Below are 14,679 nucleotides of genomic sequence, written 5' to 3' on the forward strand. Positions count from 1 at the left end.
ATATATATATATATATACATATACATATATACGACGGGCTTCTTTCAGTTTCCGTCTACCAAATCCACTCACAAGGCTTTGGTCGGCCCGAGGCTATAGTAGAAGACACTTGCCCAAGGTGCCACGCAGTGGGACTGAAACCGAAACCATGTGGTTGGTAAGCAAGCTACTTACCACACAGCCACTCCTGCGCCTATGTTTGTTATTGTTTTTTTGTTTGTTTGTTTTTCATTTTATTATTGTTTTTAGTTGCTTTTTTCTTTGTTGTTATTTTTCTTTCATCACTTACTGAGACAGCTGGAAAGGATGGAAGTATCTTCAAATCAAAGATCTGTCCCAATTGTCATGCAACAGAGCAAACTCCACTAAGATATCCAAGAACCAGTGTTAAACCAGGAAACAGATTACAGCTACCACCAAATAGGTGATGATGGGATTTGAACTCAAAGAGACAGAACAAATACTGCAAGCCACCCTGTCCAATGAACTGATGATTCTACCAGAGCACCACTCTGGGCTGGTACTTTATTTATAGACCCCAGAGGGATAACAAAATTGACTCTGGTGAGATGTTAACTCAGAATGCAAGAAGCCACAATGTTTACTGCAATGCATATATATATATATATATATAGATATATATATATATAGCCAAAATGTATGTATCAGTCAATAGTCTTAATGACCCTGCCAATTCACCTATTGGAATAAACCTTCATTCCTTGCTCTAAAAATCAGACATTAAACTGAATAAAGAAAATACTAATTAAAGATTTGATGTAGAACACATCTTGAGGAGGAGAAATAGAAACAATTTCTTTACTAGTTTCAAAATAATAAAAGGTAAAGTTGAACAGTATCACCTTTTAGAGCAGGGTTTCTCAACCAATCTTTATCTATGGACACCCTTTGATTATTATTTTATTCTGGTGGACCTCCCCCCCCCCCTAGCCATTCGATGAAACTTTATAGAACTTTCTTTGTTCTTCATACATAAACTTGTGTAGGATGAACTACCAGTGTTCTACTGGTACTTATTTTATTGATCCCGAAAGGATGAAAGGCAAAGTCGACCTTGGCAGAATTTGAACTCAGAATGGAGAAATAGGTGAAATACTGCTAAGCACTTCATCCAGTGTGCTAACGACTCTACCACCTTGCTACCTTAATAATAATAATAAAAAAAATAGTAATAATAATGAACTATAGGCACAAAGCCTGAAATTTAAGGGAAAGGAAAGTTGATTATGTTGACCCTAGTACTCAACTGGTACTTAATTTATCAACCCTAAAAGGATGAAAGGCAAAGTCAACCTCGGCGGAATTTGAACTCAGAACATAAAGAAGGACCAAATGCTGCTAAGCATTTTGCCCAGTGCACTAACAATTCTGCCACAGCTCACCACCTTAAATAATAATAATAATAATAATAATAATAATAATAATAATAATAATAATTCTAAATTTTAGCACAAGGCCAGCAGTTTCAGGGGAGGGGGTAAGTTGATTACATCAACTCCAGAGCTCAAATGGTACTTATTCTATCGACCCTGAAAGGATGAAAGGCAAAGTCAAGCTTGGCAGAATTTGAAATCAGAGCATAAAGATGGATGAAATGTTCCTAAACATTTTGTTCAACATGCTAATGATTCTGCCAGTTTGCTGCCTTTAAGAAATTTTTGACACAAGGCCAACAATTTTGGGGAGGGGCCAGGCTGATTACATTGAGCCCAGTGCTCAACTGGTGCTTATTTTATTGACCCTGAAAAAAAACGAAAGGCAAAGTCGACCCTGGCAGAATTTGAACTCAGAACATAAAGACAGACAAAATGTCGCTAAGCATTCTGCCAGTTCTCCATCTTAATAATAGTAATAATAATCCTTTCTACAATCAGCACAAGGCCTGAAATTCGGAGGAGAGGATAGTCGATTACATCTACCCCAGTACACAACTGGTACTTATTTTATCAACCTTGAAAGGGTGAAAAGTAAAGTCAACCAGCCTTGGTGGAATTTGAACTCAGATTGTAAAGAAGGACAAAATGCCACTAAACATTTTACCTGGTGTGCTAATTGTTCTACCAGCTCACCGCCTTAATAATAATAATAATAATAATAATAATAATAATAATAATGTTTTCTAGTTCAAACACAAGGCCAGAAATTATGAGGGAAGGTCATCAGGCCATAAAATGCCATGATCAAAGGCCATCTCAACTATGGCCACCTCATTCATCTCCTGGACAAAGCATATCTAACACTACATTCGCTAATGTTTCTCCCTTTCCAAACTACGGTGTACTTCAAAAGAGATTCAGATTTGACAGCTATTTCTAGCAGACCAACAAGCTATATAGAGGTTCTTCCCATTAACTTGTCAAAGAATATGAGATCATGAAGAGATGATTCAATTTTTGGAATGTTCTTAATAAATTTTTATTTAAACGTCAGCAAATGAAAATAAGGTTATATAAAAGAAGTACGAAAGAAAATTCTATAATGAAAGCAGCAGAAAATGAGAGAGAAAATTCCATAACGATAGCAAGAAGTGCTTGCAAAAGAAAAGCAAGACTGATCCAATCTACTTAGACTGCATACACACTATTAAACATTCAAACATTACATGGAATCAGTTATTTAGGTGTTAATGGTAATACCCATAAAAACAGTATATTGAAGTAATAAACAAAACTTTGTGTTGCTGACCTAAGATTGGAACTCAGCAGGAGATCTTTCATAAATAATTGGTTCATTTTCTTAAATGTGTGAAAATTATGAACAAAAGAGAAAAGTTTTAAAAACAACTTTTATCATAGCAAAAGAATACCTTGTCTCACAAAGTTATCAATAAAGCATGAAGAGAAAGGGACAAGGGAGAATGAGGGAGAGCAAGAAAGAGAGAGAAAGAAAGAGAGAGAGAGAGAGAGAGAGAGAATGGGGTGGATGGAGAAAATGTAAAATATGGAGTGCAAGGGAAAGGATTGAGTTAGTCTTGTTGAATTATCTATCGCTGTAAAAATCAATTTATTTCTGAGAGACTATTAGTACAACTATTACAAATATCTAATCAGTTGAACACTAATACAGAATGAAATAACAAAAGCTACTTGAGATATGGATCGACATAAAGGAAGACGAAGAAAAAATAATTAAATTTCTTCCCTCTTGTCAAGCTCTACCTCCCCAAGCCTCATACCCAATAGTGGCAAGAAGATGAAACGTTACAAAATGATGTTGACCCCATCCCAAAAGTAAAAGATAACAATAGAGATGACATACAGGGTGGTTGATGCTATTACCACCAAAATTATCATCATCATTATCCAACATCATTATTATTAATATCATTATCCATTTCATTATTAGTATTATTATTAATATTAGTATTATTATTGTTGTTGTTATGGTTTCTCCTGTTATTTTTGTTATTATTTTTATTCCTATTATTATCATTATTATTATTACCATTATCATTATTATTATTATTATTATTATTATTATTATTGCTGTTATTGTTAATATTGATAAAAATACAGCATCCTCAATGATCTTGAAACTAAATGCTCAAACAAAAGATCAAAACTGCACACGCCCATTTCTCTTGCAAATGACAAAAGAATAAAGCTGCACAAATAGACATCAATGCTGCAGCTATGCAGCTGTGACTCTAACCTTAATATCTGCAAAGTGAACTCATCTGAAGATCAAAAACAACAACAACACAAAGTTGGAAAAATTGCTGACACTTCAAAGCAAAAACTAATAGTAAGAAGAGGGAACATATCTGCTTGTCAATCGAACACTATCAGTTGTTGCTTCACAGTTAAGGAATCTGCTTTCAATAGCTGAACAAGCAGGTCAATCCCAGCTAGTTAGTGAAACTTTCACTGAGCAGATTCCTATAATGACAACAAGTTAAATGAAGATCAATGGCTGTTCAATTCATCTTATGTACTAATGACACGGTCCTCTAGTCATTAAATTGATACCCAGGGTTGGCCTTCTCTCATGTGAAAGATTCAAAAACTTTAAAAAGAAAAAAATTTAACAAAAAATGTTTTTTATGTTTTTTTTTTTCAATTAAGAAAGAATTTTCAAAAAAGATTAAACAAACTGTTTTTTAGGTAATTTAATGGAAGGATAACTACATTTTAATCAATTGAAAGACATTAATTAATTATGATATTTAAAGATGATTTTTTTTTTTTTTTCATGAACTTGAAATTTAAAACACCAAAAAATAATAAACATGTAAAAAAATTTGCTGCTGAAATATTACAACTCATATACAAAAAGCTTAAAATCATAATAAGATTTTGTAGTACCATAAACTATTGCAGAACTGCACATAACATAATTCAAATGGAAATAAAAATGCCATTCTCTGGAATGGTTCAGTTTATTTCTTCCTTTTATTCTGTCTTAATGGAAGACTGAAACTAGCAATATACATATTTTTATAATATTTATTCTCAGTCTGATTAGAGCTAAGTAAGTCTGCAAAATTGTCTTTGAGCAAAACTTTAATCATTATTGTTGCAAACTGGTTCATAAACTGACTTCTATAAACTAATATCATTTCTCTGTTTGATTTTCATTATGAAATCTCATCACAAGTGTGTTGTTGTCTCCCAGCAACATTGGGATGGCTTCTTAACATTGAAACTGCTTTCTTAGTTCACATCAATAATAGATTCTTCAAACTGATGTACAATATTCAACAGATCATATACATATCTGTTTATATATATATATATATATATATATATATATATATATATATATATATATATTTATATATATATATTCTTCGAACCCACAAGAGTTAGCAAGTGAAACAGAGACAGGCAGAAACAAGAAAAATGCCCCTGTTATTTGAATACTATACAAATATGTCTTTAAAAAGACTTTTCTTTTAAATTTACCAAAATTTAATTTTTCAATAATTTTTCAAAAATTTATTATTCATATTTACTGTTGAAAAGATCTCAAGGATCGAAACCGGTACTGTAATGTTCTTTATAAAAGTATTTTAGCATTTTCTACTTTGTCGTTTTTCCATATATATATATATATAGGAAAAACAATGGTTATGTTATCAACTGCAGTGGACTCTTAGTTGAGTGCCTGAATAACATCCTATAGCTTCATTGGAACCTCAAATATGGAACACAATTTGGTAGGGGAAAAAAGAATTATATTTGTGCAATATACTGGGAAGGCATTACCAAAGAGAAAGTTTCCCTGTATATTACAAAATAGTAATTCTCTTTTTCCCAAATAAACTGCACTTCATATTCGAGGCTCTGATGAAGCTATAGGATGTTATTCAGGCACTCAACTAAGAGTCCACTGAACCATATAGTAGAAACATCTGTAAGCGAATGAATTTCATAACATAACCATTGTTTTTCCTGTGTCATCTCTTTTTCTTATATATGTATGTATGTATGTATGTATGTATGTATGTATGTATGTATGTATGTATGTATGTATGTATGGGAGGATGAGTTCTTTGACTTTACACAAATAAACTCAGTATTGAGTACATTTTTGTGTGTGTACAAACATAAATATATGGATATGTACTTTTAGATATCTACAATCCCACCCACACAAACACACACATACATGTAATGCCAACCCACACTTCAACTATTTATTAGTGACAGTCTTACTCTTTAGAATTAGATTATCTATGGTATTATATTACATTTCCTGTTCTTGTTCTTGCTGAAACAACATTGAATAACTACTGCCATTCTGCTACTAGGGAGAGAAAGAAAGAAAGAGGGAGGGAGAGAGAGAGATACACACACACACACACACACACACACAATGTGAGAAGAGGGGAGAAGTGTTAAGGCAGATATTCTGACCGCACAAAAGTGTCCACACATCCACTCTGTGCCAACAACCTAAGGCAACAAAACAAAGAAAAGGGTGCCAGATATTCAGTAAAATATGCCAGGATTAATCTAACACATGTCCTATTGTCCCCAAGGCTGTTGGTGTCTTTGTGTGAAGGCTCTTTTGCATGGCAATTCTGCAAGACAGGAAGTGGTTCCCACCACTCCTCAGATGTATTTACCATTGATAAAAGAGAGAGCACTTCAGCAAATCAAAGTTGTTGCCAAACCTACTCACAATATTGGATGTGTCTTGAAAGAGCCCCTTAAGGGATCTTGTCAGTAGGAATTTTCCTCTGCTCTCTTGATGACAGCACAACTTTCAAGAATCAACATTTTTTTTTTAACCACTCATATAACTAACTATAGCTTATTTGAAATATGGCTTCTATCAATGAAGGCTTAATGAATATCCATATAGTAATAAACACAAATCTATATGAGCGTGTGTGAGAGAGAGTTTACATACATGTTTGTGTGTGTGTGTGTGTGTGTGTGTGTGTGTAGATAGACAGACCGACAAACAGATAGATACGGATATATGAGTGTGAGTTTGTCTCTGTACATACGTATATATGTGGGCATGTGTTTGCATGTATGCACACACACACACACATACACACATATATATAGAGAGAGAAAGAGACAAATAGACAGATATAGATGTCAATATACATTCTTTTATTCTTTCACTGGTCACTGGAATGCTGCCATGCTGGGGTACTGCTTTCAATGGTTTTAGTTGATCATATCGACTTCAGTGCTTTCTTCAATCTGATACTTGTTTTCTCCATCTAAATTTTATCGAATTACTAAGTTACACTTTTTGGTTTTTTTTTTTTTAACACTAATAAACACTAACTCAGACATATGTATATATATTCCACCACCTAGGAAGGCAGTAACAATGAACAAGAAATGACTCGGACTGCAGTGACCTATCCAACCCATAAAAGCATGGTTATTTTATGAAAAACAGGCATAATAAGGACAATGATGAATATGGTGATGATGATCATCATCATCATGATGGTGGTGGTGGTGATGATGATGATGGGCCTCAATACAGTTTCCAGCTATCAAAGTCCACTTACAGAGTACTAGTGAAGCCAAAGATAACATAGAAGACACATGCACAAGGTGTAGGCATGGCTGTGTGGCAAGAAGTATCTTTCTCAACCACAGTTCCATGTTCAGTCCCACTGTGTGGTACCCTGGGCAAGTATCTGCTGCTATAGCCTCAGGCCAGAAATTAAAGCAATTTGTTGTATATGTACACATATCTATATGTGTGTGTGACTTTGTGTCAGTGTTTGTCCCCCGCCACTGCTTGACAACCAGTGTTGGTGTGTTTACATCCCCATAACATTCGCAGTTCAGCAAAAGCAACCAATAGAATAAGTACCAGGCTTAAAAATAAAAGAATAAGTACAGGAGTCAATTCTCTCGACTAAAATTTCTTCAAGGACATGCTCCAGTATGGCCGCAGTCTAATGACTGAAACAACTAAAAAATAAAAAAGGTGTTACACAATTACAAAGTGAATTTCTTTACCACATCATTGTGTGTGTGTGTGTGTGTGTGTGTATGTGTGTGCATGCGGATGCCTATTCTTTTACTCTACTGGCTCAATGCCATCTTCAAGGGTTTTAGTCATTTATTTTGACCACAGAACTTAGTCTGGTGCTCATTTTATTAAACCTCTAATCTTCAAACAGATAAGTTTATCAGTGTTACATCCCTTCAGAGAGTCACCCAAAAGCATTATACAACACCAGTCATTTTAATACCAAACCACCTACACTAAAATGTTCGTGTTAAAATTAAAAACTCAATCAAAAATCTTAATAGAACATGAAGGATATCATGATATTCTAGATGGTCAACTCCAGTATAATATACTAACATATAAAGATACACATACTTTTACTAAACTACCAGACAGTCTTCATTATATTGAAAATTAATTGAAACACTTAGGCAGTCTACTTGTTAGAAATGTAGTCACGGAAGGGTTAAAAGAGAAGCTGTTGATAGTTTCAATAAACAGCCTATAATGGTATTTCAAATGAAAATGGTGTTCTGTATTTTTTGTTTGTTGTTTTTTGTTTGTTGTGTTTTTTTTTTTTCTTTTTCATGAAAGAGAATGCAGCATATATCTCTGTGCTTGCGTGAGTGTATACATATAAACAAGCAGCAACATTTATTATCTACAAGCTGTGCCACAAGATGACAAAGAGACAGACTGACAAACAGATGAACAGCCGGTTAGAAAATATAAATGGCTCACAATATAATATAGAATAATTGTCACTGGAGAGAAGTTCCTGTATAGATCAGAGTGTTGTTGACATACATTCTTCATTTTAATATTTTTCTCTCTTTCTTTCTTTCTTTCTTTCTCGCATGAATTTAAAAGACAGAATAAATCTATAAATCTCTCACACAAGTCACATGATGATAGCTGGTATCAGTATAAAGTAAAGCAGCCCAAGGCTTGAATCGCTGAGATGTTTTAACAACATTTCAGGTAAATCACACCAACAAACATGACTTTCAGTTAGCAATTGAATTAGCTGCTTTCTACTTTAATGTCTGACATAGCCATGCTGAGATCCCAAATATGCTCAGATAAAAATATTTTAAAGTAGACAATGCATTAAAAAGTTTGCCAGTGTTGAGCGTATGTTAAGAAGATCAGCAAATAAATGCATTAAAACAGCTAACTAGAAGGGGCAGCTTCATACACAGAAAAGGGGAAATGTAACAAAACATATAAATATTTTTTTTTTAAACCAATACTATGGAGTACAAAGATTTAAAGATCAGAGGTTAAGGAGGTAGAATGCTGACCATGTATCATAAGTTCAAACCTAACAGCTTACAACCAGTGCTGAGCCTTTGAATAATGCATATATATAACTCAGCTTGTAAAGTACAAAAAAAATGAATGCTAAACAGTCATACATGTGTATATGTGTGTATCACCACCACCACTATCATCATCAACACCATAATAATAATAATAATAATAATAATAATAATAATAATAATAATAATAATAATAACAACAATAAATGCCTTGATGCAGTATCAGGCAGTGGCTCTCATGACTTCTGATCTTAACTGATTGGAAGTGTTATCATGTACATTGTCTTGTCTTGGTATAAAAGACAGGCTACAGCAAATATTCTGCTCAGTACTACAGATTTGCTTGTCAGTTGTTTGACTGTAACCATTTGAGCATGTCCTTCAGTGGTTGACGATATGTGCATCTCTGATCACGAGCAGAAGTAGTGGGGGATCATCATAGCCATGTGTTGAGAGGAATTCTTTGGGGTTTGGATAATTCACCTTTGGGAACATGGGTGTTTTGTTCATCATCCTTAAACAACCCTTATTCAGGGACCTTTTGAGCAGGATGGGCTACTCACCCTGAAGAAAATCCTAACTGGGCCCCATCTGCAAGGTCATGCATTGTTAATTTTGATGTGAGATCACTATGTCATGCACATACAGTTGTGATGCATATGCCTGGTGTACCCTTATCAGATGGGTATACTGGACTTTGTATATTTTACCCCAATGTCATTTTGATGACATGCACTACTCTCTCACTCAATAATAATAATAATAATGATAATAATAATAATAATGATAACGGTTTAAAAGTTTTGGCACAAGGCCAGCAAGTTTGGGGGTGGGGTAAGCTGATTACATCAACCCCAGTACTTAACTGCTATTTATTTCATCTACCCTGAAAGGATGAAAGGCAAAGTCAATCTTGACAGAATTTGAGCTGAAAATGTAAAGACAGACAAAATGGCACTAAGCATCTTGCCCAGCATGATAATAATTCTGTTTGACGGCATTTCATCCATCTTTACATTTGAATTCAAATTCTGCCAAAGACAACTTTGCCTTTCATCCTTCCAGGATCAATAAAATAAGTACCAGGCTAGTGCTGGGGTATATGTGACATGACTATGCATAATTTCACACAAAAGAATTTTATATTGATTTTCTTTTTAACTATTCAATATTTTTTCATGAGATATAGTAAATATGAGGTGCTATCAAAAAGTTCCCGGATTAGTTCTGTAGCACACCAACAGATGGCAGCATATAGTTGTGTGCACAGTGAAAGCTAGCAGTGATCTTGCTGAGGCAGTGTATTGAGTGACATCGCTGTCTTTACTTTGCAAATTAGTGTTTTTGTGAACATGTGTAAGCTGTAGTTTGCGATTTTGTCATGGACAGGAACAAAAAACCAACGTGAAATTTTGCATTAAACTTGGGAAGTCTGCTACAGAGACATTGAGCATGATTTGGCAAGCTCACAGCAATGAAGCAATGGGTTATATGTAATGTTTCAAGTGGCACGGTGCTTCAAACGTGGAAGGTCTCTGGAAGATGAGCAATATAGAAAACTTACCACCAGTGTCACTCTTGGAAATGTGGTATTGTACATCAAGAATTATTCCCCCAGGGTCAGACCATCAATCAACAGTTCTACTGCAACAGTTCTACTTCAAGTAGAAATAGTAAGTCCTTGGCACAGTATCATATATTTGAAAAAATTAATAGAAATGGTTTTTCTGATAATTTTACCACTTTAATAATCAGGATAAACATCTAATTATTAAAGTGGAAAAATTACCAAAAAAGCCATTTCTATTTTTTCAAATATATATATATATATATATATATATATATATATATATATACAACAGGCTTCTTTCAGTTTCTGTCTACCAAATCCACTCTCAAGGATTTGACCAGGTCAGGGTTATATAGTAGAAGGTGCTGTGCTATGAGACTGAACCCAAGACCGTATGGTTGGGTAGTAAGATTCTTACCAGACAGCCATGCCTGTTTAATAAATTTTTGAAACTAAAGAGAAAATAAATTAATCTCTATGCAGCCTTTTAAAGTGTTTGCTTTAAAACTAAAAACAAAGGTTTGAACTATTGATTCCAAAATATGTGTTATCAGATTTCATCAAAAGACACTGGAATGTGGATTTATCAACTGGAACTGAATTGGTTTTATCAACTCTAGAATTCAATGCTTTATTAAGTAAACTAAACAATGTCTATATTCTACAGAGAGAACTAATACCATCAACACATTTCACACAAGAAGAAAGAAAATAACATGTATCTCATATTTCAAATTATTTGCAAAAGATAAAAAAATAGTTGGTGGGTATCACATAAAATGCTTTAAGTATGATAGCAAGAACAATTACTTCAAATAATATGGCTGCAGTATCAAATAGAAAAGTTGGTGATACTGTGATCTTTGAGAAGAAAAAAATAATCAAAATAAAATATATAGGTAGGGTTAATAATTACATCCTTTTCATATTCATAAACAATATTTTTGCATGTTTTTTCTTTCCATTTTTTTTTTTTTTTTTGAGCTAGCAGACATCAAAGCTGTTAGGCAACATTTTAGCTTTGTTCAATGAACTGTTTAAGCATCACATCTTTAGTTTATAGGAAAGCAAGACCAGGAAAAGCTCCAGTTATTCAATTCTACAATAAACTGTTGTAGAAATGTAATCCTGTAAATCTATTATAAACTTTGATTCTGGTTTATATCAAAGTGCAAGGCTCCTCCTCATCTTGTTAACTCAAGATTGAGTTTCTAGCAGAAATGGAGCAAAGCTTTTAATGTCTTTAAATGCAATATAAGAATGAATTTTTCCCTAATAATTTCAAGAGTTTTTTTTTTGTTCGTTTGTTTGTGTTGGTTTTTTTTTTTGTAGGGGGTGTTTTTGCTTTGTTTTGTTTTGTTTTTAATGAATTATTCAGTTCCTCTTCATTGCATCTTCTATAATATTATCATTTCTTATGGAGATCTCTTGCAGAAAGAATCTGATTTTTATCAATTGCAAATTAATTAAATGAACAACTTGGAAATGAAGTAGTGAACTACAAATATTCCAAAAATAGATGCAAATGATCTGTTTCCATTGACAACAAGAAGGTATAAGGATAATTACTGCATGCTACTTCTAACAATCTGCATTATATGATGGTTACCTACAGTGTCAACAAACATATATCTTCAAGAGCTAAAGTTTTTTAAAATAATTCCTTTGATTAAATGCTAAATGACCAAATGTAGATCACTAGAACAAGCATAAATCAAGTTCATCAAGTATATAAATGACAGCTGTCACTGCTGTTTTCTTCAATCTTTAAATAAAAGCAAAGCTATAAAACTTAAGAAAGACAGATGAAGGTAGAAAATTCAAAAAAAACTAACATTCACCATGAACCGTAAGCCAGTTATGTAATGTTGGACTGAAGGTTCAAATTATGCAGCAATGAATCATAAGGCAACTTTAAAAAATTAACTTTAAAAAAATCAAATCTTTACATGATGATTTTAGGGATTTTTATGGATACTTGTGAATTAGAGTTGCTTTGTGATTAATAGCAGTACTGTGGTGATTAATAGCAGTACTGTGGTAATAACAACAACAACATCGAAAAATACCTTAGGAATGAGAACCCAGGTTTGAAATTTCCCCAAGACACCTGATGAAGGCTGGAGGGTATATCAGCCGAAACGTTGTGCTAACAACAAACAAGATGAGGACAAATATCTGTCAATGTAAATAATGTATACAGACAAGGCCTGGAATTTTGTGGGGAAGGAGACAGTTGATTTTATTGACCCCAGTGTTTGACTGGTACTTATTTCATCAACCCTAAAAGGACAAAAGCAAAGTCAACTTCGACAGAATTTGAACTCAGAATGTAAAGAGCCAGAAGAAATACTGTCAAGCATTTTGTCTGACACTCTAATAATTTTGCCAGCTCACCACCTTATGAGTCAATTACTTAGCCTCCTGTGATTAGAGTTTACAATGAATAGATGATCAGCTTAACTAAACTCTACTAGGAGGAGTTGAATGCAGCACTGCAAACTAACAAACCTCTTATCAAATTTGCAGTGCTGCTCCTGCATACAGCACTAAGCATTTCATATTTTGTAGTACCTATTTACGGTAGACTGAACCGTTTGAGAGTTGTGTTATGGATGGACACAGTGTAATACTAATGACAGGATATGAACAGACAAACTCTCTACTGGTTGTCTCCAACACTATACTATCCTGGTTATCTTTGCCTGAATCAATTTAGCATAAGCAAATTAAGAACTAATTTAACACTTTAGCCTTTAAACTGGCCATATCCAGCCCAAATATTCTATTTGTTTTATGTTCAAACTGGCCAGTCCTGGCCTCTCACATCTAACCTACAATGTCATTCTAAAAATATACAATCACATCACTGAAATTTCAAAGCTACAAGATAATAGAGAGCTAATTGAAAACAGTGTGAATAAATAAACATTACATTTGACAGAGTAATCTGAATGCTAAAGGGTTAAATTAACAAGTAATTAATCTTGACTGGCAACAAATAAAGATTTAGAGAGTTTGAAGTTTAGCTGGTCATGTCTGAGATTAGGAGCGAAGAGAAATGTCTTCAGCCATCATTACTAGTCATCAAGTTTCATAACAAAAAAAATTACAATTATATACAGTTTGAACAACAAAGTTCTTGTCTCAAATTTTGACATTATCATTCTGTTTAATCTGTATGTACATGTACACACACATACAAGAAAGGAAGATACTCCTCAAAAAAGATGGAATGGTCACAATTGGAATGCTTTTGATCAAAGATAGACCAGAGGTTAAACAACACTAAGACAAGACAGTCAGAGTGAGGGAGTGAGCAATACATACAAGATGTTTCATTCAAGCTAAAAAGGTGAATAGCAGCCTACTTTTACTCAATACCATCATGATTCTGAGTCAAATAAAGTATTAATAACAAACTAAACAGAACTTAATGGTTTTGTGAGTTTATTTCAAATAAAATACCCTGCCTCTGCATTTCAATTAATTTCAAAACAATCAAGTATTTTGAGGGATTTAGTAAAATAAGTAACTTGTTTACCACTATGCTGGTGAAGAACATAATAAAACATAATTAGATAAAATTATGATGTATGATTTTAACCTGCATGTAAACATTTAAACTGGAGGTGTTATATAATGGAATTGGAGCAGTTTCAGATGAGTTGGTATCAAATTTATAAAAGATGATCCAATCATTCTGATAGCCTGACCACATACACACACACACACACGCACACACATGCACGCATGCATCTTATCTCAATAATGGCAAGGAAGATTTTAAAGTATGTTGATTTTGTTGGTATTACATTCTCACACCAATTTTTCAAGAATACAACAGCTTAGATTTTTAGTATTTCAGTGGCCCACCATTCTACTAACTAATCAATAACAAAGAAAATATGGATCTTTATACTTTTTATCTTCTTTCAATCAGAATCCTTTCAATAGTACAGCAATCTTTCTCTCCAAATATACATACATATATTTTTTCAAGTAACAATAAACTATAACTGAACAAGGAACAATGTCTAGTTAGTGTTCATTCTTTATAAAAATACATATTCTTTTTTTTTTGGTTTTGCTTTTTTTTTTGTTGCCTCTAGATTACTAAATACAACTGAATAAAAATTTGGCTATAGTAATTTTTAAAGAATCCCAGCATTCGTAAGCCCTTGACACCCCAAAAATGCTAAGCTGGTAATTGGAAGTATTCACTTTCTTATAGAATTTCTTTATTTAGCAATTTCTATGAATGGTTAACATTTGCATGGCCTCCAATTTTAGAGAATGGCATGTTGAAAAATAAGTTTCAGATATTTT

General features: G+C 33.4%; 1 protein-coding gene across 2 annotated transcripts in view; it reads right to left on the reverse strand.

Annotated features, from left to right (window-relative positions):
* LOC106869440 (probable 28S ribosomal protein S16, mitochondrial) overlaps positions 1-14,679 on the reverse strand; it is a 457,459-nt gene that overhangs the window by 348,990 nt on the left and 93,790 nt on the right. The gene's annotated exons all lie outside the window — the stretch shown is intronic.

Source organism: Octopus bimaculoides, chromosome 2 (assembly GCF_001194135.2).
Source record: "Octopus bimaculoides isolate UCB-OBI-ISO-001 chromosome 2, ASM119413v2, whole genome shotgun sequence".
Lineage (NCBI taxonomy): Eukaryota > Metazoa > Mollusca > Cephalopoda > Octopoda > Octopodidae > Octopus > Octopus bimaculoides.